General features: G+C 48.5%; 1 protein-coding gene across 1 annotated transcript in view; it reads left to right on the top strand.

The window, feature by feature from the left end:
• LOC122379543 (serine/threonine-protein kinase/endoribonuclease IRE1-like) overlaps positions 1 to 20239 on the top strand; it is a 343804-nt gene that overhangs the window by 104194 nt on the left and 219371 nt on the right. The window lies entirely within an intron of this gene.

Raw genomic sequence — 20239 nt, 5'->3', positions numbered from 1 at the left:
GGAGAAGCTCTTGGTGAAGCTTTGTGATCGCCTCATAGCCGCCTTGGATGTCATCTTTCTTGGCAGATCCATCCGTTCAGATGGTACGGTGCAGTCTGGATAAAGGACGAAGTCCAACGCCGCTAACCCCGCGACCGCCACCCCACAACGTGGCCGCAGACCGAACGGGCGTGAGGGCCGTAAGGGCCACCCCGCCATCCGGTAGGTGGCTGAGCAGCCGGACGCAGCGGCGCCTGGGCGGCGGCCGCGCTGAGATGAAGTCCCAAACCGCCATGTCGCCATCACCGCCATCACCATTGCTGCAGCTGTTCCCAACCGCCTCAATCGCCGCCGTTTTGCCAGCAGTCGCGCCGCGGAATGGCAGAAGCTCCAGAGTAGCCTCCAGCGCCCCTCTCCGCACGTGTGCAGGTGCACTGCGGCCGCCGGGTCCGACGTCCAGGCAGAACATGATATTTCCATGCTGCTCCGACGGTGGGCTGGTCTTGTTTGGGCGTTCCTCCACTGTGACGTCGGTCACGCCTGCCCCGGCCAGGGCGCAGAGGCCGACGTGTCACCATCCGGTTGCGGTCCTCAGTCGGGTCGCAACGTGTACCTCTTCCGCAGCGTGGAGCGCGCTCCCGCTGGGCAGCGATACAGCCAAAAGTAGCATGCGGGCGGCCAGCGCTGCGCCGGACAGCGGACCCATGCGGGGGGTATGCCGGTCTCGGCCATTAGCGGGGTCGTCGGGGCCGAGGCTGTACATACAGCTGGTGACCGCGTGAGCCGCCAATCGAAGCTCACGGCTTATAAGCTCGACGCGGGCATCACACGCCGTCCCGATGGGACCTCCACGACGCCGCCGCGAACTCCAGCGCGGCTCGCAGCGCGAAGACCAGTACGGACGGCCGGGGCAAACGGCGTGCGGGAGTCGCAGGCGACGTTCTGCGGACAGAAAGGGTTGGGCATAAGCTGGTCGGCAGGACACTCTTGAGCCGAGCCTTTGATGTAATTACAGATGATCCAGAAGCATGCACAAAAATTCATGACACACTATTCTCATTTATGTATTTGCTACATATGATATGATATACCAGCTCATGATCAGTGACGCATTCTGGGCAATATGTTCTAAAGTGAAGTAACTGAAGTTACAGCTTAAAAGCTTAAAAAACAGCTTAAAAAAACACACACACATTCGATAGCTTATGAGAATAACATGCCTTGTTTGCTTAATGCAGGAAAATATTTTTTTTCACTTTTTTTAGAAACAGCAAAAGAGTTGTCAACAAGCCATGTCAACTATCTAAACAATTTTTATGGAAACTGCTCTAGTTAGCTTAAAGTTCCACAACGTTTCCGGAGCACCGTACCCAAACTCAGTTCATGTTACAAGAAAAAACAGTAGGGTAAGGTGCCTAATTAGCGACCCTTTCCGATTTGCGACCTACCTCCCTACAGAAAAACTGGCAGGAGAAAACGGGGTAAAATATCGTCAAAAGCTCAGCCATACTTTGGTTATCAAATTAAATTATTTTCCGGTCGTCGATATTTCTGGTGGGACGTTTCAGGTGAGTTTAAATAAAAATGACGAGTTTCTTATCCAAAGCGTGTATGTTTGGGCCCTCTCTGATGAAAAGCGATGCACATTAGGATAATGCACCTTTATTATTCTGAATCGACATTCCTTTTTCAATTGATTGCCGTTTTCCCATAGTGAATCGCTCAGCTGTGCACAGCATGACGGTTAAAAATGTGTCGCAACTCATATTTCCTATTTGCGCCCGACATGGTCGCAAATAGCTCAAGAAGGGAAAGAAAGGGGAAAAGAGAGAAATGAAAATGAGGTGTTGCTGAAGCTTGCAATGTGTGGCAGGGGATGCCAAATGTCGTCACCGACTGCAGGGGTGCCGAATTCAGCGCGGACCTCGAATATCATACGAGATAGCCCGCAAAATTTGGGTTTCCGCCTTCTTTTCGCCTTCGGTGCATCACGTGATCAGTTTTTACTTACGCAAATGTGTTGAATAAACGTTCCTGTTCGAGTAATTGAGTGCTTTGCGTATAGGTTACCTTTTTGAGATCATATTTCATCTTTTCAGGCGTCGCATTTTTTTGCCATTTTTAATATGGGGAAACCCATAACTTATTAGCGACCCTCCCCGGTCGCTAATCGGGAAGAGTTCCCTATTAGCGTTTTTTGCAATGGTTTGCCAAAATGCTCACTACAAATAAGTTAGTGAATATTGGGGCAGAAAATGACTATATTTTAATAGAAAAATGAACAATCTCTCCGAAAATCAAGCCAGTAATACAGTGGCACCCACAGAGCGTGAGCAATGACGGTTCAAATTAAGGGGGTCGCTAATTAGGCACCTTACCCTAATAATGCCTCCTAATTTTGAATGAAATATAGGTATGAGTAATTTGATTTGGAAAGCAACAAATTTCCGCACATCATTTTAGCAAAATTACTATTTTCTTCAGCCATCAGGTTACACAAAACTATAGTAAACTTTATGATCTAGTTTACACAAAACCAAAGCCCCGATTTTAACAAATGTAGATTAACCCCGCGTTCGATGTCTCTCGGACGGCGAAGATTCTACGCCGTCCGGCCAATCACGTTCCATAACCACAGCCGAGCCCCCGCTGACCTTGAACGGGATTGGCCGGACGACGTAGAATCTTCGTCGTCCGAGAGACATCGAACGCGGGGTAAATTTAAACAATTTTAAAAAATGTATCGTGGAGAAAATGAAAAGTGTAGATTTGTAAAGCCGGGATATTTCACGGATTAGGCACTTAACCCTCGCCGGCCGAGGGGGGGGCGGGTGCCGCCCCCCCCCCCCATAGGGTTTTTTCGCGATAGCTCCGAACACGCTGGCGATAGAGAGCTGAAGCTTGGCATACCTGACCTTTGATCCAAGCCGCATCTTTTGACACCAACCGCATTTTTGGGTCAGGTCAGGTCACTGACCTATGACGTCATAAGTGAACCTCTGCACGGTCTTCAGATGTCGCAACTTCGCAACGCCCTCACTGCCAGAGGAGATGTCACAGGGAAATGAAACTTGCAGGATCTAGTATCCATTATGAGTCCCACAACTTGTATATCTCGGATTTTTCCTAAAGGTCATATGAGGTCAGGTCATTTTCGTGACCTCACCATTATAAGTCAATGGGGAAAAATTCAAACTGCTATTCTGACGCCGGGAACGATCTCCAACTATCTCAAGCACACAGAATCGTGATTTGATGCACTCCTTGCAAGGTTAGATGCGTCACTTTTGCAATGTTGACCTTGCGTGACGTCATTTATGACGTCATCAAGGTCATATTAGTTTTTCGTCAATAACTCTTGATCAAATTGAGCTAGCGAGTCGGGAAAGCCACCAATGGACTCAGGAAGACCTGCCGAATCGAATGATATGCGACATGACCTCTTTCAACCAACTTCGTGACCTGGGGGTGCTGACCTGACCTTGACCTGAGGTCAACACCCCAAGTTGACCTGACCCGGACAAAAAGTATATCATTCGACGCGCCTGAGCGAGACGAACACGATGCTGCCAAAATCGGCGCTCTGCGGCCGTTTTTTGCGAAGTTATTCACCAAAAACCGAACCGTACCTTGGGGCACTTGACCTAACCTCAGAGGTCACCGGTTGACCTAGGACCTTAAAATCGGGTACCAATCTCTGCGTCTCGTAACGGCGCACACGCTCGTTTTTTCCGCGACGCGCTAGCTCCACCAGGGGCGAAACGGCGAGGGGGGGTCGTACCCGCCCCCCCCCCCCCCCTCGGCCGGCGCGTATGTAGAAAACCAATAGGTCCGGCGAGGGTTAAAGAAATATCTTCACCTTTCTTTGAGCCACCAGCCTTCACCCAAGTTTTACACGAATGTAGTGAAGCAGACAATGTGGCAACTCAAAATTGTGATGGTTTGAGATAATTATGACGGTAAAAGAAAAAGCAACACAAGGTTCCTTACCCTCGTTTTTTTCACATGGGTTCAGCTGAGGCTTCAACTGTTGCCGACCTGAGGAGCTATAGGGACTTGAGCTTTCCAAAACTCAATTTCTAAGGGCACTGAGCAGTGTTTGGCTTTCACACGAATGCGATAGTAAGTTATATGAAGTTGACAAAGCAAGCAAAGCAAAGCATGATGCCCCGCGCGTCCGCCCGCGACCACGCCCCGCTTCCGACTCCCGACCGCCGCGTGACCCGAGGCGCCCGGCGGTCACGTGACCTACCGGCCGGGACTGCAAACTGCCTTCACCACCATTCTTGTATGACGTCATATCCTACTGAGGTGCTGATTGGTGGGAATTATATACCTGAAGGTAATTATCTGCCGTAGTTATTTTTGTTTCATTGTTTTGCGTGTTTTCTGATATGAAATGTAATTAAAAAAATTGCCATATTTTAATCACCATTAAAACATAACTGAATAGGTATAAAAGAGAACTCGATATATACTTTCCTTGTCTTTAAGAATTCCGGAATTAGATACCCGAGCGAGCAAAGAGGGAGCAAGTTGCCACGCTGATTTGATACCTCATAGTCGAAAGGTGGGCTACTAGAACCAAAAATTGCTGTGTTTGTAAATAAATAAGTGATTTAAGGGTAAAAAATGTCCGGATTTAAACTTCTAAAATTATTTTGAACATAAAATATTTCAGTTTGAGGGATGTTAAGGCCTCAAAGGGTAGGTACTTTTTAGGTATCAAATAAGTTCCTCTGCGAAAGTTCCGTCGTGAAAACGGCCACTGGCCGTTTTCACGACGGAATAGCAGGCATCTATTTGATACCGATTTAATCCTTTGGTTCCTCAGGAATTTTAGTAGTTCTTTTTAGTAGATTTCCCAGCTTTCGAATGAATGGTGCGTTAGTTTGCTATTTTTCTATTAAATATCACATCGATTTACTTTATCTAAGGCTTTATCACTAATATCAACATAAAGCGTAAGCACAATTATAAAATTATGAAAATATTAATTACTATAGTTCGTTTTTCTTAAGTTTGCCCCTCACTGTAAACGTCTTTTTGAACACAGCACGAGAATTGCTAGCTGAATTACTGAGAAAACTGGTTAGCGCACATTGTATTGTAGATATTAATAATATTTTCAAAATAATTTTTGAACACCGACGATTTAACGTTATGTTAAGCGCCGTGCAATTTATTTATTAGTTCAGACATAGTTCCTGAGAAGTCGTCTATCCCTGTGGGGCTGTAGGTCACAGGCAAATACGAGCTACGAGTCTGTGAAAAAGTAAATAAATTTGATAAAATTGATCGTCTGTGAAATCTGGTGAAATCAATGTGCGCCAACCAGTTTTCTCAGTAATTCGGCTAGCAATTCTCGTGCTGTGTTCAAAAAGACGTTTACAGTGAGGGGCAAACTTAAGAAAAACGAACTATAGTACAATAGTTAAAAAAAGATACTGAGTTGCCACGCTACAAAGAATATATTCATTTATGGCGCACGACAGACATTTAGAAAGCAGCGCCCTGTTTTATTGCACGCTGCTAGCCGCTTCCATTGGGTTTTGCAGGCCGACATCATTGGTTGTTTCACGTATGATGTCACGCGACTTGTGGCCTATCACGGTTCTTTATTGATCTCCACTAATTGAATGCAACAACGGCCTCTGATCTCTGGCCATCTGTCTATGGAGCGACCAATATGAAAGTTGGGTGAATTTACCGGGGTTACATGACTATGAGCAAGCAAATGTGTATCAGGAATGGATTTAGGTGGAGAATTGCGCTGGATCATGAGTGCTCGAGCGCTCCCAATTCCACGCCGGTTTGGCTTTGGAGCCGAGACAGACGATGCGGGTCAAGGTCACCGCTGGGGTAACGGTGGATTGGCTGCGCCCGAGCACCCGTAACGTGGCACAATTCTCCATCTATGGATTTTCCTATTCGCTCAGCATTGTGACAGGCGTTCGTAATAGCATTTACTCTGCTCATGTATCTATCCCCGGTTATTTAACCCGCGCACCGACGGGGGTCTGCGCCAACTTAGTACCGACGGGGGGGGGGGCGGATGACCGCCCCCCCCTGAGATCTCGAGAACGAAGCAAGATAGCGACAAGCGGTAAACGGCATCAGATACGCACGGCCAAGATCTACAATTTTTACTAAGGTCATTTTCAGGTCAGGTCAAAGATGACGTCACAGGGGTCGAAAAAGTCAAAATGGCGGCGCTAGATATGGAGAGAGTTTTCTCGAATAACTTTCGAATTAGTCAAGATAGGAACAAACTAAGGGCATCATCGTGATCCTCTCGTCAATCCGCATCGAATGATATATATGTTGACCTCGAAAGGTCAAGGTCAAAGGTTGACCTCAGGTCACGTGACCTCGAGGTCATCATGTATATCATTCGATGCGTCTTGACGAGCTGAACACAATGAGACCATCCACGCGTCTGTATCTTGTTCCTGTACGGAGTTATTGGCCAAAAACCTTTGGTGACCTTTGATGACGTCACATGACCTCACAGCTGCCCAACAGCAAAACAGACCTCAAGGTAGTGAAGGTTGATCGTATATGAAGTCATGTATGGTATATGGGGCCTTTCCGACCCGTTTTAGTGGTAAAAACAGGGAGTTGATTTTTCCCCCATTGACTTATAATGGGGAGGTCGCGAAATTGACCTGACCTTAGGTCACCGATATCAAAATTCCGAGATATACAAATTGTAGCTACTAATGACCTAATAATATCCTGCGACTTTCAAAGGCCTCCGACATCTACTGTAGCTCTGGCACGGTGACAAAGTTGCAAAAAAGTGACTTGAGGTTGGGTCATTCAAAGTGACCTGGTGACCTGACCTTAAAAGTTAGGAGGTTCAAACTTGCACACCATGTGTAAAATTGATGAGGGTATAGTCATACCAAATTTCGCGGCGCTACGCGCCGCGGTTTTCCCGCTATTCGCGAAAAACCTCAGGGGGGGGCGGATATCCGCCCCCCCCCGTCGGTGCGCGGGTTAAAAGAAGTTTTTGTGGGGGGATATCACGGCTATAGGTACTCAGTGGCCCTATTCACGACTTTCAAAGAATGCTCTGATAACTAAATACCGCACAGACCTACTGCATTAGTGAATCTGACAAAAGGTCTGCGGAATTACATCCCCCTCACCACACCCCTAAAAACTCATCCAGTGTCCAAAACCACTTTTATCGACTCGCCAAAAAGAAAAGAAAACAAAGCATGGGGCATGTCAGCTCTCAGTTCATTTATCATTGTCTTTACCATGGTTCAATTGCATTGCGCGATTCAAAGCACGTGAGTGCCTATATAGTATATGTGTAGCCTGCAGCAAAACATCCAAAATTACAAAGGCTACAATGCTCAAAAAGTAGGTTCATCAAGGAAGCCCATTTTAGCTTGCGTGGTGTTGCCAACCATGCGATTCCAACGCGGGCTATTCACGTCTGCAAAGGCACGTTAACAACTGAAAAGCCGCCACCGCTGCCACTTATTCGTTGATATCGCAGCTTGGGCGTCAGCAGCGCGGCCCACAACGCGTCGGCGCCAGCGCACGCAGCTGTTGGCACTCGGCAGCCGGTGTTGCGACTTAACGGCCGGCCGGCCCCATGAAGGAGAAGCTCTTGTTGAAGCTTTGTGATCGCCTCATAGCCGCCTTGGATGTCATCCTTCCTGGCAGATCCATCCGTTCAGATGGTACGGTGCAGTCTGGATAAAGGACGAAGTCCAACGCCGCTAACCCCGCGACCGCCACCCAAGAACGTGGCCGCAGACCGAACGGGCGTGAGGGCCGTAAGGGTCACCCCGCCACCCGGTAGGTGGCTGAGCAGCCGGGCGCAGCGGCGCCTGGGCGGCGGCCGCGTTGAGATGAAGTCCCAAACCGCCATGTCGCCATCACCGCCATCACCCTTGCTGCAGCTGTTCCCAACCGCCTCCATTGACCATTGCCGCCGTTGTCAGGTGTTGCCAGCAGCCGCGCCGCGGGATGGCAGAAGCTCCAGAGTAGCCTCCAGCGCCCCTCTCCGCACGTGTGCAGGTGCTCTGCGGCCGCCGGGTCCGACGTCCAGGCAGAACATGATATTTCCATGCTGCTCCGACGGTGGGCTTATCTTGTTTGGGCGTTCCTCCACTGTGACGTCGGTCACGCCTGCCCCGGCCAGGGCGTAGAGGCCGACGTCTCACCATCCGGTTGCGGTCCTCGGTCAGGTCGCAACGTGTACCTCTACCGCAGCGTGGAGCGCGCTCCCGCTGGGCAGCGATACAGCCAAACGTAACATGCGGGCGGCCAGCGCTGCGCCGGACAGCGGACCCATGCCGGTCTCGGCCATTAGCAGGGTCGTCGGGGCCGAGGCTGGTGACCGCGGCTGGTGACATACGAGGCTGGTGACATACAGCTGGTGACCGCGTGAGCCGCCAATCGAAGTTCACGGCTTATAAGCTCGACGCGGGCATCCCACGCCGTCCCGATGGGAGCTCCACGACGCCGCCGCGAACTCCAGCAGCGCGGCTCGCAGCGCGAAGACCGGTACGGACGGCCGGGGCGCAAACGGCGTGCGGGAGTCGCAGGCGAGTGAAAACGTTCTGCGGACAGAAAGGGTTGGGCATAAGCTGGTCGGCAGGACACTCTTGAGCCGAGCCTTTGATGTAATTACAGATGATCCAGAAGCATGCACAAAAATTCATGACACACTATTCTCATTTATGCATTTGCTGCATATGATATGATATACGAGCTCATGATCAGTGACGCAATACGCATTCTTGGTAATATGTTCTAAAGTGAAGTAACTGAAGTTACAATTGACAGCTTTAAAAAAAACGCACACGCACACACATTCGGTAGCTTATGAGAATAACATGCCTTGTCTGCTTAATGCAGGAAAATATTTTCACTTTTTTTTAGAAACAGCAAAACAGTTGTCAACAAGTCATGTCAACTATCTAAACAATTTTTATGGAAACTGCTCTAGCTAGCTTAAAGTTCCACAACGTTTCCGGAGCACTGTACCCAAACTCAGTTCATGTTACAAGAAAAAAACAGTAATAATGCCTCCTAATTTTGAATGAAATATAGGCATGAGAAATTTGATTTGGAAAGCAACACATTTCCGCACATCATTTTAGCAAAATTACTATTTTCTTCAGCCATCAGGTTACACAAAACTATAGTAAACTTTATGATCTAGTTTACACAAAACCAAAGCCCCGAGTTTAACAAATGTAGATTAAATTTAAACAATTTTAAAAAATGTATCGTGGAGAAAATGAAAAGTGTAGATTTGTAAAGCCGGGATATTTCACGGATTAGGCACTTAAAGAAATATCTTCACCTTTCTTTGAGCCACCAGCCTTCACCCAAGTTTTACACGAATGTAGTGAAGCAGACAATGTGGCAACTCAAAATTGTGATGGTTTGAGATAATTATGACGGTAAAAGAAAAAGCAACACAAGGTTCCTTACCCTCGTTTTTTTCACGTGGGTTCAGATGAGGCTTCAACTGTTGCCGACCTGAGGAACTATAGGGACTTGAGCTTTCCAAAACTCAATTTCTAAGGGCACTGAGCAGTGTTTGGCTTTCACACGAATGCGATAGTAAGTTATATGAAGTTGACAAAGCAAGCAAAGCAAAGCATGATGCCCCGCGCGTCCGCCCGCGACCACGCCCCGCGTCCGACTCCCGACCGCCGCGTGACCCGAGGCGCCCGGCGGTCACGTGACCTACCGGCCGGGACTGCAAACGGCCTTCACCACCATTCTTGTATGACATCATATCCTACTGAGGTGCTCAGTGGTCGGAATTAGATACCTGAAGGTAATTATCTGCCGTAGTTATTTTTGTTTCATTGTTTTGCGTGTTTTCTTATATGAAATGTAATTAAAAAATTTGCCATATTTTAATCACCATTAAAACATAACTGAATAGGTATAAAAGAGAACTCGATATATACTTTCCTTGTTTTTAAGAATTCCGGAATTAGATACCCGAGGGAGCAAAGAGGGAGCAAGTTGCCACGCTGATTTGATACCTCATAGTCGAAAGGTGGACTACTAGAACCAAAAATTGCTGTGTTTGTAAATAAATAAGTGATTTGAGGGCAAAAAATGCCCAGATTTAAACTTCTAAAATTATTTTGAACATAAAATATTTCAGTTTGAGGGATGTTAAGGCCTCAAAAGGTAGGTACTTTTTAGGTGTCAAATAAGTTCCTCTGCGAAAGTTCCGTCGTGAAAACGGCCTATATGTATTAAAAGAGCCTTGCTATACGTTGGTAACCAACACTCGACTGAAAAGTGAAGTTGAAACGCTCGCGAATATAAGACGCTGTAAATACGTGGCGCATGTCACTGGCGTCACGTGACCTTGTGCCGGGTCAACAGCGCCGCCACAGGTCAATTTTTCCAATATCATATCGCTAACTAGTGATGACACAGAGCTAGGTGGTGATAGGACACAGTGAGCGCGTTCTGGGAGTGTAACCAATTTGAGCGTGGCGAATATGGCGAGCTCTATCACATCTTGCGATGTTTACATAGACAAATGGGAGCTATTACAGGTCATAAAAAACAACGGATGGGCAAGCGCAACCTCGCCTGAAACGGTGTCCCGTGCCGTGCTGTGTTTATTAGGGGAATTTAATGGTAAGACAATATCTTCAAATGCAAGAGACAATTTGGAAATGGTGGTCAAAAGTCATCTGTCAAAGATACTGAGCAGATGGGTGGCATGCGGACGTCGTGATGATCGCTTTCGTGCCAGATATATTCAGTGGATGGATGTGCAGCAGAAGATAGCAGTCGAGATCGTCGAATCTTTAGATGATTTGCAGGATGCCAAAGGATCTGCCAGTGGTAGCACGAAACAAGACACACCATTTTCAAGGCTCAGCGAGCGATCTAAACGGCGAAAGTCGATGGAGATCGCAAATCAGTATGAAAGTGAGGCGCTTCTAAAGGCAACTGGTCAAAGAGCAGTGAAGGAAAAGAAGCCCCACCTTGCTTACATTGCCAAAGAAGCAGGCGCATCCCCAGATCGACCGAGAAAAATTAGAGTGGCTTATCGAGAAGAATGTGAAAAGGAGACTCCCGGCAGCTTATCCCCTGATGAAGCTCTGTCAATGATAGTTGCTGGGAAAACTTCGAAGAGGACATACACAATGTTTGCAGCGGTGACGAATGAAAAAACAAAAATGAAGGTCTATCCGTCGTACGACAAGGTGTTAGAAGCAAAGAGACGTTGTTGGCCGGCAGATTTATTATGTACCGATACCAGTGCCGAGGTTCCGGTGCAGAGCCTGGCTGACCACACCTGCCGGCGTCTGGTCAGTGCGAATGAGAGCGCCCTCATCAGCAAAACAGACAGCCTGCAAGTCGACATTCTACCCCAAGACATGCCTTCCACATCCGTATCGGAGCCTATATTGGAACAGAGCATATTCAAGGCGCAGTTGGTCTACAAATGGGGCATGGACGGTTCCGGTGGTCAGTCTATATATAAGCAGAAATGTTCTACAGAACAACCTGTGATGAGAAGTTGGGTCGATTCGAGGACAACATTTTCTGCTCCACACTCGTGCCTCTGCAGCTTCGAGTACAAGAAAGTGAAGTATGGCAGAACCCGAAGCCTTCTTCAACACGGCTGTGCCGCCCTATCCACTTCCAGTCGGTTAAGGAGACGACTGGTGCGGTACTCACAGACGAGAAACATATCAAGGAGCAGATTGCCCGCTTACAGCCAACTGAAGTGAAACTTCGCAACGGTGCCGTCCTCATCGTTAGCCACAGTTTTCACCTCACCATGATTGATGGCAAAGTGGCTAACATCATCAGCGGGCCAATGAATGTCACCAAGTCAACCATGAATTGCAACATCTGCGGTGCCAAGCCGGCAGAAATGAACCGACTCGACGTTGTCACCGTGCGAGAAAAGGATGAAGAGGCTCTTCAGATCGGTCTATCGACGCTACATGCTTGGATCCGGATGTTCGAATGAATACTGCACGTTGGCTACCGCATCCCCCTAAAGACGTGGGCCGTCAGAGGATCAGAAAACCAAAAAGTGATGAAGGAGCGTAAACACAGAATCCAGGACGAATTCAGAACACGTCTGGGACTTCATGTAGACCAACCACGAGCGGGAGGATCCGGGTCGTCCAATGACGGAAACACAGCCCGGCGCGGCTTTGCTGACCCAGCCGTCTTCAGTGCCATCACGGGCGTCGACCAGGAGCTCATTGAGAGACTCAGGGTGATTCTGGAGGCCATCAACAGCAAAAGCATGATAGATGTGCAGAGGTATGCCGTCTACGCGCTTGACACTGCTCGTCACTACATCGCTCTGTACCCGTGGTACCACATGCCCGCATCGGCACACAAGCTGCTGGTCCACAGGGGCAGATGTGGTCAGCCGTCTCCTGCTCCCGATCGGGATGTTCAGTGAGGAGGCGCAGGAGGCGCGGAATAAACATCTCCGGTCCTATCGGCTGCATCATGCGCGGAAAGATTCGCGCGTGCACACGATGACGGACGTGGCACAGCAGCTGCTCGTTACGAGTGACCCTGTAATAAGCAGCTTGATATGAGAGCGGCTGTCGCCTACATCCCCAACTACAGCCCGCGAGCGAGCGAACCCACTGCTGATAGAGACTCAGCGACACCAGCTGCCTGGCCATGATGACTCCGAGTCATCGGATGACACCGAATAGGTGAGTAGTGAGTACCCATACCCCTCTTATAAAGGTAAGAAAAGATTGACGTAGCACCCCTCTTATAAAGGTAAGAAAAGATTGACGTAGAGAGAGAGAGAGAGAGAGAGAGAGAGAGAGAGAGAGAGAGAGAGAGAGAGAGAGAGGGGGGGGGGTAGGAAGCAGGGAAGGGAGTGTGTCAGAAAGGGAAAGAGATGAGAGAGCGGAAATGGGAACAAACAGGCGTAACGTGGCATTAGCCTATCGTAATTGCTACGATTTAGTTCTTTACATTAGATCGAAATTACGGTAGTTATTTAACCCTCACCGGATCGGTTGGTTTCCTACATTGGCCTAGGGGGTTGGTACTTACAACCCCCTCGCCGTTTCGCCTTTGATTGAGCTAGAGCCTCGGAGTAAAAACGAGCGCATGCATCGCTACGAGAAGCAACGAGTACTACCCATCTTAGGTCAACCAGTGACATATGAGGCCAGGCAACTGCCTTAAAGCACGGGCTCGGTTAAAGTCAATAACACCCAGGCGCGCACACAGGATTTTTGAATGGGGGGGGGGGGCACGACCTTCGAACTGGGCCCCCCATGCCGAAGGGCCCCCCCCAAAAAAATGCGGCCCACGGGGCTATATTTCGGTTGGTTTGAAGCTTGAGCAATTGGTTTGTCAATGCATGGTAAAACAATTATTTCGGTACCAGCTTAGTTTTCAAAACATATATATTTTTACGCTAGGCTGTTTTTTTCTCAAATGCGACTCAGAGCCGGTACATATACCTAATCATATAATTTATTACGTAAAACATTTCATTAATAAACATTTTTGCAGGTCCCTCAGAAATCAGCCCCGGGCAGCGACTGACTGCCGGCCGGCCGACCGGCCCCGGGTGGCTAGAAGCAGGGGCCGGTCACTGTTTGGCCCAGATGTGTAGGAGCGGGAGCAGCACTCCTTTTTCACGTATATTCGCATATTTTTTTAGGCACATCGACATGAAATGTCATTATATCTGATACGATGCGGGATCACAGACTAGAGATCCAGCTTATAACTTATATTTAATGCTTAACCAATGAATCAAATCAACAGGACTATGTACGATGCATGTCGGACACGTACCCAGAAATTCGCCCAAGAGGGGGTCACCTGCTGGTCACCTGACCCCGGGCCCGCGAGTCACCCGGGCGCCCGGGGTCAGCTCAGGCAAGGATGTACCCAGGACCTTTCGATGGGAGGAGGGAGGCACGGTGGGTCTAGTCTCACTGGCAGACGGGTCTCTTTAAAACGGTCTTTGCATGAGAAAATGTGGAAAATTGGCAAGCAAAAGTATCATTTATGCCCGAGGAGTGTGCCTAATGTACACTAATGCCTAATTTACATGGTATTTTACGAGCGAGCGAAGCGAGCGAGCTCCTCAGAGTCACCGGTGTGTGGCGCGTTCAGAGGTGCCAGTGAAAGGCCGTCAGATGCGCTGGTGTTGGGTCCTCACAGGCGCCGTTGCGGGGTCTCAAGGCTTAGAGACACTGGTGGGGCCATCATTGGCATGTGTGTGGCCCTGCAAAATGGCCTGCAAGTGGAAAGTGGCCCGTCATAGGCTGGCAAGGACACTCGGAGGCTGGTAAGAGGCCCTCAGAGTCACTGGTACGTGTCCCTCAGAGGCGTCGGTGTGGGGACTTTCAGAGCCGCCGATGTAGGCCCTTAAAGGGACTATCCCACCTTCTAAAATGTTGTTAAAACCAGTTAAATTGTGCCCGACTTTATAGATTGGATGACCAGGAACACGGTTCTGGCATTTATTTTTCATTAAACATCTTAGGCTTCCCATATTCCAAACACAAACTTTCAAATATGTGACGTCACAGCCCAAAATTACCTCCTTCCCCAGGCCACATTACTGTCATAAAGCTGATTCTTTTTACTCTGTAGGCACCACAACAAAGTTCAGACCAAGTTTTAAGCGATTTTTCAACGAACAAACCCATTTAAATCAGAATGACTAAAACAAGGTGACGTCACACTAACGGTCGCTCCATGTTGAAGATAGGGCCTTGCACAAGGCCCATTTTCAAATGAAGGGAACGAATTTCTTCAACACCAAGAGGCCGCGGGGGTTGCAACCTAGATAGATAGTGGTAGCCACAATTTTCTTCATAAAGGCCCAATGCCGGTTTCTGAGAGACCTCGCCGGCCGCTCAGGTCCCTAAGTAGTAACGGCCAACGAGTCTTATCTATTTGTCTTCTATTTGTCTTCTATTTGTCTTATTTGGCCAATCATGTCTTATCTATTTGTTCAACTTTATTTTTGCATGCCTTGATCAATAAACGAAGTGATGATGATGATGATGATGGTTTCTGAACCTCGCCTCAAACTTGGCTATCTCAGCTCAAACCCCATGTTAAAGGTGGGATAGTCCCTTTAACCCTATTCCTGGCGGGGGGGGGCCTCAGGAGCCCCCCCCTGAGGTTTTTTGGTTATTTCTCCCAAACGCGTTGAGCTAGGAAGCTCAAATTTTCTGACTTTTCCTAAAAGGCTTTTACGCAACATGTCTGAAAATTTTGAGTTGATCTGACCTCAGGTCAGGTCACCAGAGGCGGTTTGGTGACCCTACCTCAGAAAAGTTTGCAATCACGCCAGAGCTAGAGTTTTTGACCGATCAATTTCTTCTATTCAGGCTTTAGTTAGGGTACCAGTATGTGCAATTTGTTTATCTCGGAATTTTGATATCGGTGACCTAAGGTCAGGTCAGTTTCGCGACCTCCCCATTATAAGTCAATGGGGGAAAAATCAACTCCCTGTTTTTACCACTAAAACGGGTCGGAATGGCCCCATATACCATACATGACTTCATATACGATCAACCTTCACTACCTTGAGGTCTGTTTTGCTGTTGGGCAGCTGTGAGGTCATGTGACGCCATCAAAGGTCACCAAAGGTTTTTGGCCAATAACTCCGTACAGGAACAAGATACAGACGCGTGGATGGTCTCATTGTGTTCAGCTCGTCAAGACGCATCGAATGATATACATGATGACCTCGACGTCACGTGACCTGAGGTCAACCTTTGACCTTGACCTTTCGAGGTCAACATATATATCATTCGATGCGGATTGACGAGAGGATCACGATGATGCCCTTAGTTTGTTCCTATCTTGACTAATTCGAAAGTTATTCGAGAAAAAACTCTCCATATCTAGCGCCGCCATTTTGACTTTTTCGACCCCTGTGACGTCATCTTTGACCTGACCCGAAAATGACCTTTGTAAAAATGGTAGATCTTGACCGTGCGTACCCGATGCCGTTTACCGTTTGTCGCTGCGATGTGTAGTTTTTGAGATCTGAAGGGGGGGCCGAATCGGCACCCCCGCCAGTTTCTTGTCCCGGCGGAGCCCGCCAGGAATAGCGTTAAGATGCGCTGGTGGGGGTCCCTTGGAGGTGGGGCGAGGGGCCTCGCAGTTGCCGTTGTGGGTGCCTTTAGAAACACTGGTGTGGACCGTGTGTCTATCATAGACGGATGTGGAGCCATAGCAGCCAATCCCTCGTTGGCCGTTACTACTTAGGGCCCTGAGCGGCCGGCGAGGTCTCTCAGAAACCGGCATTGGGCCTTTATGAAGAAAATTGTGGCTACATAGGAGCCAATAACGTCCCCTCACAAGCCCTGTGGTGTCCTTCCGAGTTGAAGTGCGGCCAGCGCGAACCCTCTGCTACCAACTGGCGCCGCAGGGCCCCTCGGTTTCGAAGGAACCCTAAACCCGAGAACGGGCACGTACCCCCTCGCTCCCTTGATATGTCACTGAATCCAAGTGATGGGACCCTTTAGGTAATCAGGGGCGTTTCAGATGACCAGGGGTTTTCAATTGATCAGGGGCCCACCAGGTGACCATGGGCCCCTCTGGTAACCAGGCGCCCCTTAAGTAACCAGGGACCCCATCAATAACCAGGGTCCCTCAGTAAACGGGGGCCACTCAGGTAAGTGTAGGAGTCCCGCAGATAACCAGGGCCGGCAAGGTTTCTAGCTCCGTTTTTTGACAAGGCTCTTATTGACTCAGGCGCGAGCCCTTTGCCATCAGCAGAGGGCCCTTTCAAGCTTTTTGAGGGCCGTTTAACGTCTCTGGAGTTCCCATTGAGGCCTTCTAAGGGCCCTTTGAGCAGTCGAGGGGCCTTTGAGGCCTTTTGAGGGTCTCTTGACGTCAGCTGAGGACCGTTGGACGCCAGCTGAGGATCGTTTTTGGGCCTTCTGATGGCCATTAGACGCCAATGGATGACCCTCTGACACCAACTGGGGCCCTCTGACACCAGCTAAGGGCACTTTAAGTTTGACGCTAGCTCAGGGCCCTCTGACATTAGCTGGGGGGCCCTCTGACGCTAGCTCAAGGCCCTTTGACGCTCTTTAAGGCCTTCGGAGGGCCCCTTGAGGTCTTCTTAGGGCCCCTTGAGACTTTTTGAGGGTCGCTTGACGCCAACTGAGGACCGTTTGAGGCCTTCTGATGGCCATTTGGCGCCAGCTGGTGGCCATCTGGCACCAGCTGGGGGCCCTCTGTCACCAGCTAAGGACCCTTTAGAGCCTTCGGAGAGCCATTTGACGCAAGGGCATGGCCCTATGACGCCAGCTCAGGGACCTTTGACACCCTTTAAGGCCTTCTGACGTCCGTTTGACGTTAGCTGAGGGCCCTTTGAGGCTATCTGAGGGCCCTTTAAGGCCATCTGAGAGTCCTTTGAGGTCATCTGAGGGCTCCCTAAGGCCATCTGAGGGCCCTTTGACACCATCTAAGGGCCCTTTGACACCAGATGAGGGCCCTATGACGCTAACTGAGGGCCCTTCGAGGCCATCTGAGGGCCTTTTGAGACCATCTGAGGGCCCTTTAAGGCCATTTTAGGGCCCGTTGTACACGGTCTTCGGTGGTCTAAGGATTAGTTAGAGGCCCATTTGAGGCGGCCTTCGGCCGCCGCCGCCTCAAATGGGCCCCTTCCTTCGAGTTGGGCCCCCCAACTCGAATGGGGGGGCACGGGCCCGTGTGCCCCCCCCCTTGTGTGCGCCCTTGATAACACCGCCAAAAATTGTCGCAGTGCAGCGATTTTTTGCAACATCGTGTTTGTCTAGCTCAGGCTCGTCTAATGCTATACCTACTTCTTGTTCGGGTAAAGTCAGATAAAGGTGTTGATCTAGGGTCAAGGCTAGTTCAGAGTCTCCCAAGGTTAAGTTTGTCGAAGATCATATCGCATAGCATTCAATTACACAGGTATTTCTGAAATCACTGCCGGTTTTCCCGATTCATTAGCTCAATTTGATCGAGGGTTATTTACGCAAAACTAAAATGGTCTTAGTGACGCCATCAATGACGTCACGCAAAGTCAACAATGCAAAAGTGAAGTACCGGACCTTGCAAGGAGTGCATGAATACATTCCTGGTGCCCGAAGAGCAGCTTCCAGTTTCCTATGTTTACAAATAATAGAGCTAGATCCTGTAATATACTCAGTTATGACGTCATAACTTAACAGTTTTGCGTCATATATTTAGTGCTCGACACCCAAATGACAGCTTTCATATAGCAGAAGAGGTATACTAAGTTTCATTGAGTTCGGTCCACTACTTGTGAAATAACAAGCAAAAACCACTTACGGAAATGCCGCTGGTCTCTCGCTAAACCGTTTCCGACCAGTGTGCTCTGGCACGGCGACAAAGTTGCAAAAAAGTGACTTGAGATTGGGTCATTCAAAGTAACCTGGTGACCTGACCTTAAAAGTTAGGAGGTTCAAACTTGCACACCATGTGTAAAATTGATGAGAAAATAGTCGTACCAAATTTCGCGGCGCTACACGCCGCCGTTTTCCCGCTATTCGCGAAAAACCTCAGGGGGGCGGATATCAACATCCCCCCGTCGGTGCGCGTGTTAAGGTGGAGGGTCCTTTTAACTCGGTAGGCGGTGGGCCTCCCGGCCACCTTCCGCGCGGTGGGGGTGGGCATTTTTTTGCCCCCCCCCCCCGTATCTCCAACACAACTGGACGGATCCGGAAAATGCAAACAGCTTCGATAGCCCTGTCAAATTTGTCAAGGGAAACCAAATTTCATTGACCTCGGGGTCACCGATGACGTCACAGGTCAGGTCAAAGATAAAATGTTTCACCGTTCATGGGGCTTCTAAGGAAAGCGCTATAACACTGAGTAAAACGCATTTTGTCGAAAATCAGCAATAGGGCGTCAGTTGTCTAGTAAATATGTTGCTATTAGAGGTCACTGGTCATACAAGGTCAGGTCACAGGTCAGGTCACCAAAGGTCACCAAGGGTCACCACATGAACCCAACTTTACTAAGGTTGTGCGATGCATGTTGTATGGCCAGTTTTTCATTTCCAACTCAATGGTGTTCGTTATAAGACCATCAGGTACGGTTTAGGTCACTTTCTGGTGGAGGTCTGGTCAAGGTCAGGTCAAAAAGGTCAAATTTCAAAGTTGATATTTTTGCTTAAAATGGGTAATGCTTCGATGCAGCTCGTCACGGGGAGTCTAATGGTGTTCTTTTTTTGCGCTATGAGGTCTAGAATTGCAAAAAATTGAGTTTGAAAATTTGACGTCATCAATTTTGAACAATTTTTTCGCTATAACTTGGCCAAAAAAGAGGTATAGATCTCAAATTTAGTATGTAGATAGAAGGCGGTATGGACTATCACATATCTTCGTTTTTTCGAAATTAAAAAAAAAACTTTTTGGATTTCTTTGGCTATTATATTCAATTTTTTTTTTAATTTTGGGGGTCAAAATACAAAAAAAAAATCAAAAATCCGAGATAGCAGTTTTGTAGTTCTTCAAATTCTACACCTTTTATAGCTGAAGCATTTTTTTGTATCTCTAAAGCTGTAGGCCTGACAGCTCTTCTCGCGAAACCTTTTTTTGGTCGAAAATGGCAGAAATGACGTCACTCTGACGTCATTAGCGTCCAACCTATCATAGCCTTTGGAAAAAAATTTTGGTCACCTTCGCGCTAGCTGCTCCCGGGAGGGTACTGAAAGTTTGGTGACGATCGGCGCAGCGGTTCTCGAGATATGTCGAAAAAACTAAAGGGGGCAAAAAAATTCCCCCCCCCCGCCTGGAAGGTTAACGCGCGCGGGGCTGGGGTCTCCAGCCGAACGCGCGGGGCTGGGGGGGTAAATTTTACCCCCCCCCTGTTATCTCCCGAACTAATGGTCCTATTTGGAAAAATCAAACGCCAATCGAAAGATCTCATCACGAACAACTAAAAACATGTACTTAATTTAAAGTTTGAGGTCAAGGTCAAGGTCAGGTCAAGGGTACAAATTGCAAGTTTCTACAGTATCGGCCTTGCACCGTAGTTGCCGAAGAATGGAGTCATCGACTGAGACTGATTGCCCAAAACGTGTTCTTAGGCTACCAAGACAATGTTCGTTGCATACAATATCATTCAGAGGTCAAGGTCAAGGTCAGGTCAGGTCAGGTCAGGTCACCAAAAACAAAATATAGAAAAGGGCATGTGCGACACATGTTTTATGGGTCATTTTACTCATAGAATTCAATAGGCACACTCAATAAGTGATATGGACCACCTCTGG

This window comes from Amphibalanus amphitrite, unplaced genomic scaffold, assembly GCF_019059575.1.
Source record: "Amphibalanus amphitrite isolate SeventyFive unplaced genomic scaffold, NRLGWU_Aamphi_draft 000008F_arrow, whole genome shotgun sequence".
Lineage (NCBI taxonomy): Eukaryota > Metazoa > Arthropoda > Thecostraca > Balanomorpha > Balanidae > Amphibalanus > Amphibalanus amphitrite.
This window is presented reverse-complemented; position numbering and strand designations above follow the sequence as displayed.